The sequence below is a fragment of the Prosopis cineraria genome, unplaced genomic scaffold (genome assembly GCF_029017545.1).
Source record: "Prosopis cineraria cultivar Desert tree isolate PC_DT_omini unplaced genomic scaffold, ASM2901754v1 PC11, whole genome shotgun sequence".
In the NCBI taxonomy this organism is placed as follows: Eukaryota; Viridiplantae; Streptophyta; class Magnoliopsida; order Fabales; family Fabaceae; genus Prosopis; species Prosopis cineraria.
Genome location: NW_026555342.1, coordinates 28,757,515 through 28,776,126, shown reverse-complemented (window position 1 = coordinate 28,776,126; position 18,612 = coordinate 28,757,515).

The window sequence follows — 18,612 nt, the reverse complement described above, 5'->3', positions numbered from 1 at the left end:
CGTGATCATCAGAGCTTTAGCTATCTTCAAGTTATTTTTTAATGAAAAACGTTGTATGCATTACAACTTTATTTGGATATCTTATACAATATGGATCTCTTGCATACATCTCATTTCCTTGGTCGTCTTTTGTGGGCAAGGATTGTTGGGATTTTTCTTTAAATAATTAGAGCAAGCTGGGCAGTGGTTTTCATTTTGATTTACTTAAAAATGCTTTCATTTTCATTATATTGGCATATTTGTTTCTTTTCAAATATTTGTGTCAGCTAATGAATCTAAGACTAAAATATTTTTAGTGAATAACATTCATCAAAAATAAAATTTAAAAGAACAAAATAATAAAGTTACCATTATATAAAATAATTACAAGGAAAATAATTCAATATAATAACTCACAAAATCTAGAAATATCAATCATAATAATAAAATGTGAATGAATTAAAATTACTTGATTTTGATATGTTAAAAGAGAATAATTTATTCATATTTAAATAAAGGTAACAAACTTACTAACTGCAAACATTGAAAATTCAAATATGCTAGCTGAAAATAATCAATATAATATAATCATGAATTTAAAAATTAAGAAATTCCATATAGCTTCAAAAATACTAAACCACTGAATTTACAATGACAAAAAAAATCTAAATGCTTTGTTGTTGTAAAATAAAATGGATTTAGTGAATAAATAAAAATAATATCCTTTATTAAATAAAATCAACGAAGTGTGTATTCACAAATCAATCAAAAGCTAATGATTTAAGGACTTTGCAGAACAAGTAACAAACATAAACACACAGTCTATGAAAATAAAATAACCAAACGCGACTGATGCCATGAAAACAAATGTGGACACATAGTCCACGAGGGTAACACTAACCAAACGTGACTCAAAGCCACAAAATCAAACGTAGGTATGAGACCCATGAATAACAAACATGAGTACGATACTCACAAAATTCAAACTAACTAGTTATTATCCAAAGTGCCAAGGGTTAATGGAACTGTCGTTAGCGACAGTATTCTACTTAAAGTCTTCTTAAAAGTCACTTTTCAAACATGCGAGAAAATAATCATTTTTGAAATACAATTTTCTTTCTCAATACCAAACTCGCATGAATTATCTTAAGCTTCAATTCAATACTTGTCATAATAAAATTTCATAAATAATGTTCATTCTGCCATTTTTGAATAGCCAAAAATTTCAAGAATTTGATAATAAAAAAAATTGCCTTCATCAACCTTAAAAGTCTATCTTTTTGAGAAAATTTACTAACACAAATCATAATTTAATTATCCCTTAACATTATTCTATAATCTCACAAATAAATAAATTGATTAATTAATTAACAAGGTAACCAACATATATCATAGTTGTTAATAAGAATGATACATAAAAAAAATGTAATAAATTTAATGAAAGACTTTTATTGATAAATAAATTGGAGTGGTATTCACTTACCTACTAAATTCCAATATCCAATTATATATTTCTGCCTCAATTCTTATCAAGGTACTCATCTTCCACATACCCTCTAAGAATATGTGTAAGTGAAACTTCAATTTACCTCTTGTAGTTTATAAACTTTATTCCACTACCAACACAATTCCAACCAATTGCAAGTATTCAAAATTCCAAAAAACCAAAATTCATATCTTAATGTTTTATCCATCATCATCACTTACCACTAATTTATCTCATAACACTTTAATCATGACAACTATTTGAATGAGGTATGGTTTTCTTATACCTTATGTCACACATCTTGTGTGCAAAATTTCCAAACTATTCAATAAAACTTTTTAATCGATAGCTTCTTGCCCAACAAATTTCCAAACACCCATAATTAAATTTATCATGTTTCTTTTACCCATTTTCTCAAACACATTAAATGCATTCTCAATATCAAATAATAAACCAGCACCATAGTTATAAATTTATAAATTACATAATATAAACTTCCAAAATTCAACTAAATAAAATTTGAATCAATCATGCTTCTCATCACAATCAATAGAATTTCAAAAAATTCAAACTCAAGTAAGGCTCTTCTAACAAGCATTTTCCCGAATATCTTATAGGCATTAATCCTTAAACTAATATTAATCTATTCCTCTTTAATTTTACTTTTCTAAAATTTTACAATTCAGCATGGTAATCAATAATTCTATCAAATTCGATTAAAACTTAAACCCACACCAACATCACATCATCATCATCATTTTTTACAGCCACAATTTCCAACTTAAATCAAACTTCCCCTTCCTATACACTCATATATATGGTCACGTACAGCAGCAGCAAAGGAAATAATTGTTCAACTTCAATCATCTAGTCATACACCACTCATATAGGCTCAACAAGGAAGAGAGTTCGAAGCCCTTCCCATCATAGTGACAATCTCTTTAACACACACACAGAGGATCGAGAAAGGAGGAAGAGATTTATAAATCCATACCTCTAATCAATAATAATGAGAGATGGGAAACAGAATGCTTGTCACACCCCGAAACTCAAGGTATGACTAGCATGAAATATGAGATGAACTCATATTCCATAAGCCATAATTAGCTAGAGGTTAATTTAAAATATTAATATAAAAGTTATATATAATAATAAAATTTGCAAAGTCCTAAATATTGTATAGAAATTTTGGCAAAATCTCCTCTATAGTTTGGATCCCCTAAAATTTCTCATAATGACATAATCTGTTAACCAATCCAACCGTAGAGACTAGCTCCACACTAGCAAATTACATATCGATAAATTATGGTATACGTGGAGCACTAAGTTACAATTACATAAAACAATTCATTTACAACAAAATAACCAGAAATGTGCTACCACTATGTGAAAAGTGATACTGCCCCTCAACGATTAGCAAACAAGGTCATCTACAATATTTGAGACCAAAAAAATTTTTGGTGAGTAGCGTTCCAATTGAGATTATAAATTATAACTAATTAAAGATAAAATGTGTTAGGTTGTAACTAATAAATTTGATTTAAACAATTAAAAGAATAGTGAAACTTACTTTGGTTACAATGAATGACGAGTTTCCTCTATAGTATAACCATGAAACTAACAATAGCATTAAAATCAGATAAGTTTATCAAATTTTTTCTATTATATATATATATATATAAAGATTTCAAATTATAGAGCAATTAAGAAAAATCCCTTTAAAGAAACTAATATAAAAATGATAAGTTATAAATCTAATATAGGAGGGCTTTATCAGAACGAATAGCAGGCGTGAACATACAATCCATGAGGGCAAATAACCAATCAAGTGTAGCTAAAAGCCATGAAACAAGCGTGGCAAAAGCCACAAATCAACCGCAGGCATGAAGCCCACGAAAACCTCTGTTCCACGTGCATTGGCCAGCATCTCCTATAAGCACCCTACTAGCTAGGTGTACCATGGCGCGCTAAGAGCTAATGGAATTGCTGTTAGCATCCAACGTTCTGAACTCAATCCCCCTCATTAAAATCAAGTGTGTATGGAGAAAGAAAGCAATTTCAAAGTTTTAATCTTCAACTATGCTATTTCGCTATTAATTCCCATTACTCAGATTCATTTTTCAAATTAAACATGAAATTAAATAATTAAACTGCAGTATTATAAATTATTGATAAAATTAAGACATGATCATCAATAAAACAATTATTACAAAAAAAATTAAATTGAAAAGGATATTAATACAATTTACAAGGGAATAATATTAAAATTCAAATAAAGAAATTTTATAAAAACATTATTAAAAATTTATTTGGAATGCTACCCACTCATCTGAATGTTTTTCCAAGGATTCTAAAACTTGCTTCTCTTAACTTTTGACTTTTATTCTAATGATATTTGTAATGTCCTGACAAATGAGTCCAAATTCTAAAATCATTCCTCCAATAATCCTCCAGACACTTAATGGGCATTAATATTCAATCCAATCGATACTAACAGTACTATAACTAATTACATGCCAAGTACACTTAAGTTAATCAAATCATTTGACAATTCTCAATTTACCCTCACACTTTTTTATGACCCATACTCGTTCATAAATCGTTATAAATCATGTTTATCATTCTTAAGCTTTCTCTAGACTAAAAATAAAATAAGCGTCATACATAATCCTTTTTCCCCACTTTGTTATTTATTTATTTATTTATTTTTATTTATTTTTTTTAACTCAACATAATCAAACAATTTGCAATCCTAATCGAAAGTAACATTTCAATCCTAGCTAAAAGTAGGACACCAAGAATAAAGAACAGAACCCCATTAACCGACTGGAGAAATAAGAGATTGTTTCAATGCTAATGTTGCACTCGAGAAGGGAGAAGAGAGGATTAATGATGTACCTCAACTCAAAGTGCAGTGGTGATAGCTTAGAGCTGTTATGTAGTCGACGTTGAAGAAGGAAAGAAAATGCTCTGTTCTATAGCTCAGATGACAAGGAAGAAGACCAGCTATTGTGGCCAAGAAAGGATAGGATTTGAGCTTACATACATATATGTAAGAAGCTCAGCTACACACATACATACACACGAAGCCAAACCTGAATAGAAAACAAGAGTGACAGCAAAGAAGGAACAGAGAAGAGCTTCAAGCTTCCACACGCACGAGAAAGAAGGAGACCAATATCTAGCCAGCAAACAATATAGTTGATCTACCTTACACACACACAAACTTTACAATAGCTGAAGAAGAAGAAAAGATAAAAATAGTGCAAGTGTGCGCACACCTTCGTTCGCCGCAAAAACTGAGTAGAATGAGGAAGAAAGTTTCAGCTACTCCACATGACAAAGATGAACAAATAGTTGATGATGAGGAGCAAGTCCACTAACATAAAGGAGGGAGCTCACGCGATGGAGAAGAGAAGAAAAAGAAAGAAAAATAGAGAACACTTGTGAAGCTCAATCTCTTTCGCGTGTTTGACCGACAAAGAGCAATAGAAAATGATATATAAGTCTTGTTGGAAAAAATTATGAAACAAGACCAAAACTAATTCAAAAAATTTACAATCCAAGACCCTATGTGATTATTTTTATTTCAATATATATATATATATATATATATTTAACAAGAAGCAAGGCCACTTTAGTAATTTCTCATATAAGGAAAATAAAACTAACCTTTGACTTAAGTAATATTTAACTCTAGATTTTCATATAAATAATAGTATAAATTCTATTAGACTACTACTCTTCATTTGTCACAAAATTAAAATAAATTATCAATTGATAGAGACTTTTTTTTTAAGATAAAATTTAGGGTCATTACATTCTTCTCCCTTTAAGAAATTTAGTCCTCCAAATTTGATAGAATAATTACCTCAATTGCTAAATAAATGCGGATACTTCTCTCACATTTCCCTTTTTATTTCCTAAGTAGCTTCTTCAATAAAATGATTATGCCATAATACTTTCACAGAGGTAATCTCCTTCGATCTTAGTTTCTTTATCTGCCTATCGAGAATGGGTATTGAAACTTCCTCCTAGGATAAGTCCTTATTTACTTGGATTTCTTGAGTTTCAACATGAGAAGGATCATACAAATACTTCCACAGTATTGACACATGAAACATGGAATGAATGATATCTAACTTCGAAGGTAAAACAAGATGGTAAGTAACAACACCTATTTTGTCTAGAATCTTAAAAGGACTGATGTACCTCAAACTAAGCTTGCCTTTCTTCCCAAACCTCATGACACCTTTTATGGGTGATGCTTTAAAAAAACTTTGTTTCCTACCATAAATTCTAGATCTCTGTGGTGATGATATGTATAAGACTTTTGTCAACTTTGAGTTGTTAACAATCTTTATTTGATAACCTACACCTCATCTTTAGCATCCTGCACCAAGTCCAGTTCCAAGATTTTAGCATCCTTAACTTTAAACCAATCAATTGAAGATCTACACCATATACTATATAAGTTCAAAGGATGCTATCTGAATGTTCACTTGGTAGCTATTGTCATATGTAAATTCCATCCAAGATAGGTGCTCATCCCAACTTCCTCTATAGTCTAAAATACAAGATCTCAATGTGTCTTCAAGTATTTGAATTGTCCTCTTAAACTGACCATCTATTTGTGGATGGAAAGTAGTACTAAAATCCAACCGAGTTCCCAAAGCTTTCTGAAACAATCTCTAAACCACAATGTGAATTGTTATCCTCTATCAGAAATTATAGGTATTAGAACCCCATGCAAACATACAATTTAATCAATATAAATCCAAGAATAATTAATGGCAATATATGTCATCTAGACCAGAATGAAATGTGTAGATTTGATCAATCTATTAATAATCACCCAATGGCATCATACTTCTTACTAGTTTAAGGCAAACCTATGATGAAGTCCACTGTAATGTTTTCTCATTTTCACTCTAGAATTTTCTAGTTGTTGGGGTGGCTCTACTAGTTTTTAATGTTCTACCTTAACTTGTTGACATACTAAACACCATAAAACAAAGTCTGCTATATTACCTTTGATTTCATCCCACCAATACAGTTGCCTTAAACCTTGATACATCTTTATAGACCCTGGGTAAATTGTATACATGGAACGGTGAGCTTCTTCCAAAATACATCTTCTCAAGGTTTTGACTTGTAGAACACAAATCCACTAATCATGTCTTAAAACACCCTCTTGGTCAATAGTGAACTCAGTGTTCTCCCTTTTCTTGACCAAGTCCAATAGTTTACAAGGTTTTGAATCTAAAATTCTAAGCAGCTTTAATCTGATCAATCAATGAGAAATGGGCTTACATGTGAGCCAAATTTTTACCCTAGCTTGTTTAAGCTTATGAATTTCCTATACTAAAGATCTCCTTACCATTGTTCTATGCACCATACTACCTATAGATTTTCTGCTTAAGGCATCAGTTACAACACTTGCCTTGCCAGGATGGTAATGAATTATGCAGTCATAATCTTTAAGCAATTCCATCCATCTTCTTTGTCTAAGATTGAGATCTTTTTGCTCGAAGATGTATTTGAGACTCTTATGATTAGTGAAAATTTTACATGTCTCACTATACAAATAATATCACCAAAATCTTAAAAGCAAAACAATTGCTGCCATTTCCAAGTCATGAGTTGGGTGATTTTGCTTATGTTTCTTAAGTTTCCTAGATGTATATACAATTACTCTCCCACTTTGCATTAAAACACAACCAAGACCAACTCGAGAAGCATCATAATAAACTGCATATCCTTGAAAAGTCTTTGACAAAATAATGATAATAACCAACCAGACCCAGGAAACTCTAAATTTCTATAACTATAGTAGATCATAGCCAATTTTAAACTGCTTTAATGTGACCTAGATCTACCTACATATCGTCTTTAGATGTAACATGACCTAAAAAGGTAACTTGATCAAGCCAAAATTTACATTTGAAAAACTTTGCATAAAGTTAGTGCTCTTAATAGAGAAGTACTAAGGCAAATAAATCCCTTATCCAACAACTCTAGTAATTGACTTTTCAATTCTCTCAGCTTAAACGATGCCATTTTATAAGGGAAAATTGAAATTGGCTGAGTACCTAGAATCACTTCAATAGTGAATTCAATCTCTCTATCTGGAGGTAATCTGGGAAACTTATCAAGAAAGACATAAGAAAACTCTCTAACTATTAGAATTGTTCTAAACTAGAGACTATTTTCTCAACATCCTTTACTAAGGCTAAGTACCCTTGGCAACCTTTCATAAAAAAACAACTAGGCTTTTAGGGCTAAAAGTAAACCAATCAGTCCATTAATTTGACTCCTTTGCAAAACAAAAGGAGTTTTTCCAAGGATTTCAAATCCCACCACTTTTAAGTGGTAATCAACAATAGCATGACAAGAAACTAACCAATCCATGCTCAGAATTACATTAAAGTCAGTCATATCTAATGTCATTAAATTAACTAGAGCTCTACTCTTAAGAGATACTTTACAAAAACTTGTATCCCTATAAAACTAAGAGATTCTCCTACTAGAATAGCAACCATAAAAGGATCATCAAGCTTAGAGATTTACATCATTTGGAGCTTGAGCATCTTATCAGGTCATAGCATAAAGCCGTGCTTGTCCTTGTCTTAAAGATTATCTTAGCTTTTTAAATGATTTTCCTGACATACCACTATCAACATAAATAGAAAAGGCTCCCACAAAAGTAGTCGAGAGGAGAGGAGGTTGATCAGATCCCTACAATAGGATGATTCCTTCTCAAATAACTAATATTCTACACTTATAACAAGTACTAGATGCCCCATGACAGGGCCCAAAATGAAAATTTTCACAAGTGGCACAATGAGGTCTAAATATAACTTGACTAATTCAATACTAGCTAAGACTGCAATTTAAGATTCTAAAGACTACATTTAAGAATTAGAACACCAGCAGAGGAAGAGATATAAGATACAGGCATCTCAAGGTTTAGCATCTCTTCTCAATGCCCTAAAAAAATCATTATTGGGTTTTATTTTTCATTGATTCTATAGAAAGTTGAAGGATTCAGCTTGATAAAATCAGTTAGCTTTACTAAAGCAGCCTCTTTTTCAATATCACTATAGTTCCCTCTCTTCATCATGCATAGATGATGAAGTACTCTTAAGAGATTCAAAATTTAAAGGCTCGATCTTAGATAAAATTTCCTAAATATGCTTATGGGATCAACCACCCCAAATCTTGGCTCACCTGTTACCTTATCCTTGATCACGAAAGGGCGGTTCATTTTATAAAGCAGAGGATCTATTAGATGTCCTATTGCTAGAGCTTTTATCGAGGGAATGACGCCTAGATGGCATTCTCACTATATAAAAAAACATAAAAAATGTTTAATTCAAAACACAATGATTATATAGAAAGCAAAATAAATAAGGGAGTGATTCTTTTTTTTAAGACATCCTAATAAGATCTTCAATAAAGTCTCAATTATTATTATGCCCGGGTTCATAATAATAATTAAAACTTCAAAGAAAAATCCTTGCTCCATGTAACCTAAGAAACCTAGGCTCTGATACCATCTGTCACACCCCGAAACTCAAGGTATGACTGGAATGAAATATGAGATGAACTCATATTTCATAAGCCATAATTAGCTAGAGGTTAAGTTAAAATATTAATATAAAATTTATATATAATGATAAAATTTGTAAAGTCCTAAATATTGTATAGAAATTTTGGCAGAATCTCCCCTATAGTTTGGACCTCCCAAAATTTCTTACAATCACGTAACCTGCTAACCAATCCAACCGTGGAGACTATCTCCACACTAGCAAACTACATATCGATAAAATAACACCATGATATAATTATGGTATACGTGAAGCACTAAGTTACAATTACATAAAACAATTCATTTACAGAAAAATAACCAGAAATGTGCTACTACTTTCTGAAAAGTGATACTGCCCCTCTATGATTAGCAAATAAGGTCATCTACAATATCTGATACCAAAATTCTTTTCGATGAGTAGCGTTCCAATTGAGATTATAAATTATAACTAATTAAAGATAAAATGTGTTAGGTAGTAACTAATAAATTTGATTTAAACAATTAAAAGAATAATGAAACTTACTTTGGTAACAATGAATGACAAGTTTCCTCTATAGTATAACCATGAAACTAACAATAGCATTAAAACCAAATAAGTTTATCAAAGTTTTTCTATTAAATATATATATATATATATAAAGATTTCAAATTATAGAGCAATTAAGAAAAATCCCTTTAAAGAAACTAATATAAAAAATAATAAGTTATAAATCTAATATAAGAGGGCTTTATCAGAACGAATAACAAGTGTGGATACACAATTCATGAGAGTAAATAACCAATCAAGTGTACCTAAAAGTCACGAAACAAGTGTGGCAAGAGCCACGAATCAAGCGCAGGCATGAAGCCCACGAAAACAAGCGTGAGTATGATGCTCACGAATAACCATCCCTCCGTTCCACGTGCGTTGGCCATTGCATGGGGCCAGCATCTCCTATAAGCACTCTACTAGCTAGGTGTACCATGGCGCACTAAGGGCTAACAGAACTACCATTAGCATCTAGCGTTTTGAACTCAGTTCCCCTTATTAAAATCAAGTGTGTATGGAGAAAGAAAGCAATTTCAAAGCTTTAATCTTCAACCATGCTATTTTGCTATTAATTCCCACTGCTCAGATTCATTTTTCAAATTAAACGTGGAATTAAATAATTAAACTGCAGTAATATAAATTATTAATAAAATTAAGACATGATCATCAATAAAACAATTATTATAAAAAAATTAAATTGAAAAGGATATTAAATTTACAAGGGAATAATATTAAAATTCAAATAAAGAAATTTTATAAAAACATTATTAGAAATTTATTTAGAATGCTACTCACTCACCTAAGTGTTTTTCCAAGAATTCTAAAACTTGCTTCTCTTAACTTTTGACCTTTATTCTAATGATATTCATAATGTCCTGACAAATGAGTCCAAATTCTAAAATCATTCCTCCAATAATTCTCCAAACACTCAATGGGCATTAATATTCAATCTAATCGATACTAACAGTACTATAACTAATTACATTCCAAGTACACTTAAGTTAGTCAAATCGTTTGACAATTCTCAATTTACCCTCACACTTTCTTATGACCCATACTCGTTCATAAATCATTATAAATCATATTTATCATTCTTAAGCTTCCTCTAGACTAAAAATAAAACAAGCGTCATATGTAATCCTTTTTCCCCACTTTGTTATTTATTTATTTATTTATTTTTATTTATTTATTTATTTTCAACTCAACATAATCAAACAATTTCCAGTCTTAACCGAAAGCAACATTTCAATCCTAGCTAAAAGTAGGACACCAAGAATAAAGAACAGAACTCCATTAACCGACTGTAGAAAGAAGAGATTGTTTCAATGCTAATGTTGTACTCGAAGAGGGAGAAGAGAGGATTAATGATGTACCTCAACCCAAAGTGCAGTGGTGACAGCTTAGAGCCGTTATGTAGTCGACACTGAAGAAGGAAAGAAAATGCTCTGCTCTGTAGCTCAGATGACAAGGAAGAAGACCAGCTATCGTGGCCAAGAAATGATAGGATTTAAGCTTACATACACATATGCAAGACGCTCAGCTATTGAGAAGCAAGAATAAGTGAAGCTAGATACACACACGTACATACACACGGAGCCAAACCTGAACAGAAAATAAGAGTGACAACAAAGAAGGAATAGAGAAGAGCTTCAAGCTTCCATATGCACGAGAAGGAAGGAGACCAACATCTAGCCAACAAACAACATAGTTGATCTACCATACACACACACACACAAACTTTACAATAGCTGAAGAAGAAGAAAAAGATAAAAACAGAGCAAGTGTGCACACACCTTCATTCACCATAAAAACAGAGCAGAATGGGGAAGAAAGTTTTAGCTACTCCACATGACAAAGATGATCAAATAGTTGATGATGAGGAGCAAGTCCATTAACATAGAGGAGGGAGCTCACGCGATGGAGAAGAGAAGAAAAAGAAAGAAAAGTAGAGAACACTCGCGAAGCTCAATCTCTTCCATGTGTTTGACCGACAAAGAGCAATGGAAAATGATATATAAGTCTTGTTGGGAAAAATTATGAAACAAGACCAAAACTAATTGAAAAAAATTTACAATTCAAGACGCAGTGTGATTTTTTTTATTTCAATATATATATATATATAACTAAAAGCAAGGGCACTTTAATAATTTTTCATATAAGGAAAATTAAATTAACCTTTGGCTTAAGTAATATTTAACTCTAAATTTTCATATAAATAATAGAATAAATTCTATTAGGCTATTACTCTTCATTTGTCATAAAATTAAAATAAATTATCAATTGATAGAGACTTTTTTTTAAGATAAAATTTAGGATAATTGCAACGCTACTACTAAATAAGGAAGAAGAAGATGACAAGTGTTGATTAGAGATGTGCAAAATAGGGGACAACAAAGGAGAAATGGATGGCAACAAGGAGGACGCAAAATCAACGGTCAAATAAGGACCTACGACTTGTGATTGGTGGCATATATGGCCTTTTTTTTAAGAATTTGAACTCTAGACCTTCAAGAAAATTATTGAAGAAATTCCAATAATTTACCATTCTCCATTTGCTATAAAACTAATTTAAAATTTAGGGTCATTACACTTAGCTTTTGAGATAGCACTCGATCTTGAACAAAATAGAAATCGAGTTCAATGTGCTTTATCTGAGCATGATAAACTAGATTTGATGCAAGAGCTGCAGCACTGAGATTATCACACCAAGCAACAGGAACTTTATTCAATCGTAATCTAATCTTTGAAATTAGGGATTGAGTCCATGCAATCTCAACAGTGAGATCAGCAAGTGATCGACACTTAGATTTGGTGCTAGATCGAGTAATTACTCTCTATTTCTTGCCAAATCATGCAACCAGTGAATTCCTAAGGACACACAATACCCTCCAACCAAGCGATGATCATCAACGCAAACGGCCCAATCGGCATTTGAGAATCCTTATAAGGTGAGATGTTTATTGGGGCTAGTATGCAGAGCTAAGTTCAAGGTACCCTGCAGGACTCTTTTTGTTGCTTTCTAATGTCCACTAATAGGACTTTTGAGAAATTGACTAAGCCAATTTACTGTAAATAAAATGTCTAGTCTAGTATTGATTAATTACTGGAGTGCTCCAATTACTTTCCTATATATGGATAGATCTTGTAGAGGATTTCCATCATTAATTGACAATGCCTTGTTAATCACCATAGGTGTTAGAATAGGGGAATTGTTTGTCATCCTGGACCTTTCTAGAATATCAAGAATGTACTTTTCTTGTTTGAGATATAACCCTGTGGAGTCTCTATAGGCTTCAATGTGTAGAAAATGATGCAGTTGACCCAAGTCCTTTAGTGGAAATATAGAATTGAGTTTCTTGATAAATGCAGTAAGAACATGCTCACTATTGCCTGTCACAATGATGTCATCCACATATATAAGCACAAACATCACATGTGTTTTTGTTTTGAAGAAAAACAAGGATGTATTACACTTGGAATGTTTGAAATTCTAGCTAAGAAGGCTATTTCTTAGTCAAACTACGCCTTAGGTGCTTGTTTCAAGCCATGAATAGCCTTATAAAGAAGACATACATAATTAGGGAATCTTCTATCTTGAAACCCTTCAAGTTGCTTTAGATATACTCTTTCTTGTAGGAATCCATTCAAAAAGGCATTGTTGATATCCAATTGCCTACTTGACTATCCAAAACAAACAACAAGATTTAAAATGAACCTTAAGGTAGAAGGCTTTAACACAGGACTGAATGTCCCATCATAATCTATCCCTGGACTTTGTTGGAAACCTTTAGCAACCAATCTTGCTTTAGGTTTTAAGAATGATTCATCTGGATTAAATTTAAACTTAAAAATCCACTTGCAGTCAACTACTTTCTCTTTTCCAATAAAAGGAACTAAGACCTATGTGTGATTTTTGATGAGAGCATTGTACTCATCAATCATAACTTTTCTCTATAAATTAGACATTAATGTAGATTGTATACTATTTGGCTTATTAAATTCAGTTTTATGGTCAACAACTAAACCAATAAATGGGTTTTTAGTTTAAATATACCTGCCTTGCTCCTTGTCACCATTTGATGTCAATTCTGCCCTTGTTACACTACTTTTCTATCATTTTTTAGTTCAGATAGTTGTTGATGAATGGTGTTTTCACTTAATACATTATCAACTTCATCTAATATTTCTTCAATTCTACAGTGATTCTAAGACATAGAAGTAGCTTCAGCAGATGATGAAGTCAATTCATTTGTTTGACCCTCAACTTCGATGTGAGCCATAACAGATGATGATCGTGAGTCACAAGTGGATTGACTGGAGATCAAGGGTTGCAAGAATACTATGGAATGAACTTTTATTATAGGTTCAGTTCTTCTATTAATGAACTTTTGAACTCCATATGCCTTGAGATATAAATTCTCCCTATAGAAGTTAGGCACTTATACCCTTTATGTGCATTGCTATAACCAAGAAACATACATTTAGTAGTTCTAAATTGTAATTTGTGTTGATTGTAAGCTCTTAAGCATGGATGACAAGCTGAACCAAATACATTAAACTTTGCATAGTCTGGTTTCTTCTTGAATAACTTGAAAAATGGTGTGTCTCCTTCTAAGGTAGTGCTAGGTAAAACATTAATTAGCTCTATTGCTGTGTGAAATACCTCCCACTAATAATGAAGAGGCATGCGAGCTTGAGCAAGTAGAGTAAGTCCAGTTTCTACAATTTGTCTATGCTTCTCTCGGCTCTGCCATTTTGCTGTGATTTATGTGGGCATGAATGTCTAAATTGAATGCCTGTATCAATAAGAGTCTTTGAGAAACTCCTATATTCACTACCCCAATCACTTTGTACAACTTTAATTTTTTTTTTCAAAAAGTCTTTCAACATTTTGCTTGAACTAAACAAACATAGTTAGTGCTTCATCTTTTGTTTTCAAAGGAAAAATCCAAGAGAATCTACTATAATCATCTAGAAACAGAACATAATATCCGAAACCATTCATTAATTGTAATAGAGAGGGCCCCCACAAGTCTGTGTGAATGAGATCTAGGGATGAGAAGCATGGGATTAAGATAATTTGAATGGGAGAGAGTGTGATTTTCCATATTTGCAAGACTCATAGAACAGTAAATCATCTTTTGCATTAATTTTCAAGTTACAATCACTAATCACTTTACTCAAAACTTTGTCACTTGGATTTCCAAGTCTACAATGCCATAATTTCCTATAACTATTTCCACTATTAGAAACATTATTAGCCGTGTCATGATTGACTTCTTTACCTTCAGCAACAAAAACCAACTCTGTTCTTCCTTTCTCCCTTGTCTTTACCTTCTTAGCCTTGACCTTATAGAGACCCTCATTACTTCTCACCCCATGGAGGATTAGTTTTCCTATCTCCTGCTTCTTAACAAAAGCATCATGAGAGTCCATTACAACAATAGCATTATTATCTTCAGAAATTTTAGGTATGCTTAATAGGTTCTTCTTAGCTTTAGGTGCATATAATACATTGTTTAAAACCACAAGCTGATTAAGTAAATTCTGTATGACAGCATTGCCAATTTGCTCAACAACTAAGTTCTGTCTATTACCAATATTCAAATAGACCTTACCATCATTATTCACAGCAACATCTAGGTTGGTAGCATCTTTGTTGATGTGACTGGTAGCTCCACTATCCAGATACCAGGAATCGTCTCCCACAATCTCAGGAGTAGCATAAAATGCCTCATCTGTGTGATCAACATCTACAAGTTTCTTACCATATGTAGGAGGATTCAATATTTTGTCAAATTGATGAAAACAATTCCTCACAGAATGCCCAGGTTTTTCATAAAGATGATAGTAATCACGACTTCCATTTCTAGATCTATTTCCACGACCTCTGTCATGTGGAAATCTACTGCCCCTCTTGCTTCCTCGACATCAAAACCCTCTAGAATATTTTGTCTTTGCCATGTTAGCAAACTGTGTGTTGATATTCAGCTGATCGAGTAAACTGAGCAAGTTGCTCCAAGTGAGCTTCAAATGTAAGAAGCTGAGATTGAAGCTCAATCCAGCTTAAATCTTCTAAGAAGCAAGTTGAACAGGGTTGTATTCAGTATCTAATCCAGCTAAGACTTAAAGAATGAGATAAGATGGAGGAATAGAGCTACAAGCTAGGGTGAGACTTTCAGCTAGAGATCTCATTTTAGCTAGATATTCTTCCATACGCATGTTGCCTTTCCTTATGTGTTAGAGTTCTGACCTAAGTAACAAGGTTCTAGCCTTGTTTTAGGCACCAGCTAGCTCCTTTGCTGTGTTCCACGAACCTGCAACACTAGTCACTTGAGTCATTTGTGATGAGATTTCCAGAGACATAGTATTTAGTAGCCATCTAAACACAAGTTGGTTAGTAGAAACCCAGTCCTTAAAATCTAGGTTCAACTTGGTTTCATGTTTAGTGTTGATGAACTGAGGAGGGCATGATTTAGTGCCAAAGATAAATCCCTATAGCTTATAACCACGAAGGATTGGAAGAACATGTGTCTGCCCAAGAGAGTGGTTGGTTCTATCTAGCTTGACAGAATAAGGAGAAGAAAGGGTAGAAGGGGCGCCAACCTTAGGAAGAGAGGAGGCCAAGAGAAGTGAGCTGAAGTTATTGGTAAGTGAGGTATTTGGGGGAATAGTAGCAGAGTTTTCAAAGGCAGCAACTATGGTAGAAGGTTTGTTAGCTCTGATACCAAGATAAAATATAAAGAAATGAGAAAAGGTGATTCAGAGGGCGTATAGTGCCCTAGGTCAGCATTGCTTTATATAGATGATGTTATAGGCTAGAATAGGGCCAGTTGTACAATGAAATAAGGAATAGAAATAAAAATAATTAACAACACTATTATGGGCTACGTTTGCAAACCCTAAGCCCAATTCTACTAGGCTTCCTAATATTCTTGACAACAAGAACGAGATCACCAAAGTCAAATGAAATCCCAACTTTAAGTAAGGCCCATACTAGTGAAAATATTGATGAGTCTAGTCTTTACATACTAGTTAAGAACCTCACTACTAATGTTGGTGAACCCAAAACTCCCTTATTCCTTCCAAATTTTTTTGACTCACCCACCAATCTTCCTATTGTACAATTTGTTACTAAAACATTTTAGAGGAAGAAAACTTGGCCAAAATCCAAGACTCACAAGCCTGACAAACAAAATTGAGGAGATATTAGTCTATGGAAAATGTTGTGACTCAAGCTTCTGAACAACATATGGCTATTGAAGGCAATCTGAGTTTTGAGAAGTAGAAAGAAGAAGAGGAAAAGGAAGTAGAAAAGGAGAAGGAAAAAGAACTTTGTGTTAATAAAAGACAAGTTTCCAAGTTATATTTCCACTTTCAACAAGATGAATTGTGTTTATAAATTTTCTAAGATATATTGTTTTATTTGTGTTATGATTCTTCATTGCCTGTTTACTATTAATATTATTCAATTATGAGACTAATGATAAATTATGCTATTAACTGTCTAGTACCATTGACAACGAGATTAGCCTGTTTATTTCCAATATATAATATAAGCTTATGATAATTGTTTCTATTATTATTATTATTATTATTATTTGGTGATGTTATTTATTGAAAAAATTTTGGTAGTGAAAATGAAGGGATGGATATCTAAATTTTATTAATTTCCTTTTTTTATATTTACTATAAAAAAATATCATGGTGACCTCAAAATCTAAATCAAGTTAATTAAAAAACTAACAAAAATATAAGATTTTATGGCGTACTTTGAGGCTTCACAACCGCTGAGAGAATCGTCTGGGCAAATATGGACGTGGCACTTTATGAAAACGCCAACAACGCCCGAAAGAATTTAAAAAAAAAAAAAAGTGCAGGAAGAAAATGACTATTTGGTAGCGTCCCTCTCCACATCTCACGCATGTGAAGCCTTTGGATGACTAAATTGCCCCCTTTTTAAAAGCATAATGGGTTCACGTGAGAATTATAATTTATTATTCAATTATTATAATTTATATAACAAAAGTTATGATTGCTTAAATAAAAGTTATAACTGATTATTTTTAAACTTGAGCTTTAATGATAAAATAAATTTTGCATGAGAAATTATAATTTTTTATATATTCAATTTTGTGATTCACAAAATAAAAGTTGTGATTGATTATTTTCAAAACTTGGACTTTAATGATAAAAAAAAAAATTCACGTGTGATTTCTTATTTAACTTTTGCTATTCACAGAATCAAAGTTGTGATTGCTTAAACAAAAGTTGTGATTAGGACTGATTATTTTTAGAACTTGTTTATCAATCATAAAAGAAATTTCATGTGGAAAGTTGTGATTTTATATTCAATTTTTACAATTCATAGAACAAATGTTGTTATTGCTTAAATAAAAGTTGTGATTGAAAAATTAAACCAGACTTGTTAATTTTGTTTTAAACAAGGGGTAATTTAGACATTTAATCTACAATCATTAATGTCAAAAAGGTACTCAAGAACTTTGAGGGTTATTTATATATTTTGGTGAAATTTTATTGTCATTTTTTCATTATTCTTTGTCTATATTTATTATTCATTTTAATTTTATTCCTAAAAGCATTATATACAAAAAATGTCATTAAACTTGTGGTATGATTTTTCTTAAAAGAAAACAGCAAAGAGATGTAGATAAGTTGGAATTAGTTTCTTTTAAATTCTCGTGATTATGAAAGGAAAAAACTTCTGGCCAAGAAAATAAATGTAATCAAAATTGAAATAGAGGAGCTAGCTTTTGCATAACCTTAAATCAAAATTAAAATTAGGTAATGTAAAGAAGATTGGTTACTGTCATGCAGTGCTGGCAAAATTATGGACTTGAGTAGCGTTGGAAAATGGGCTTTAGACGGCTGGATGTGAGAGAAGAATATGCAGAACCAAGAAGCAGACTTCTGAAACTGGCATGGCAATGGTGAAGAAAGGTAATATGCATTGGCAAATAACTAGTATATAGAAATGGGATTAGGGCTGAGTCTTAAAAGCCCGAA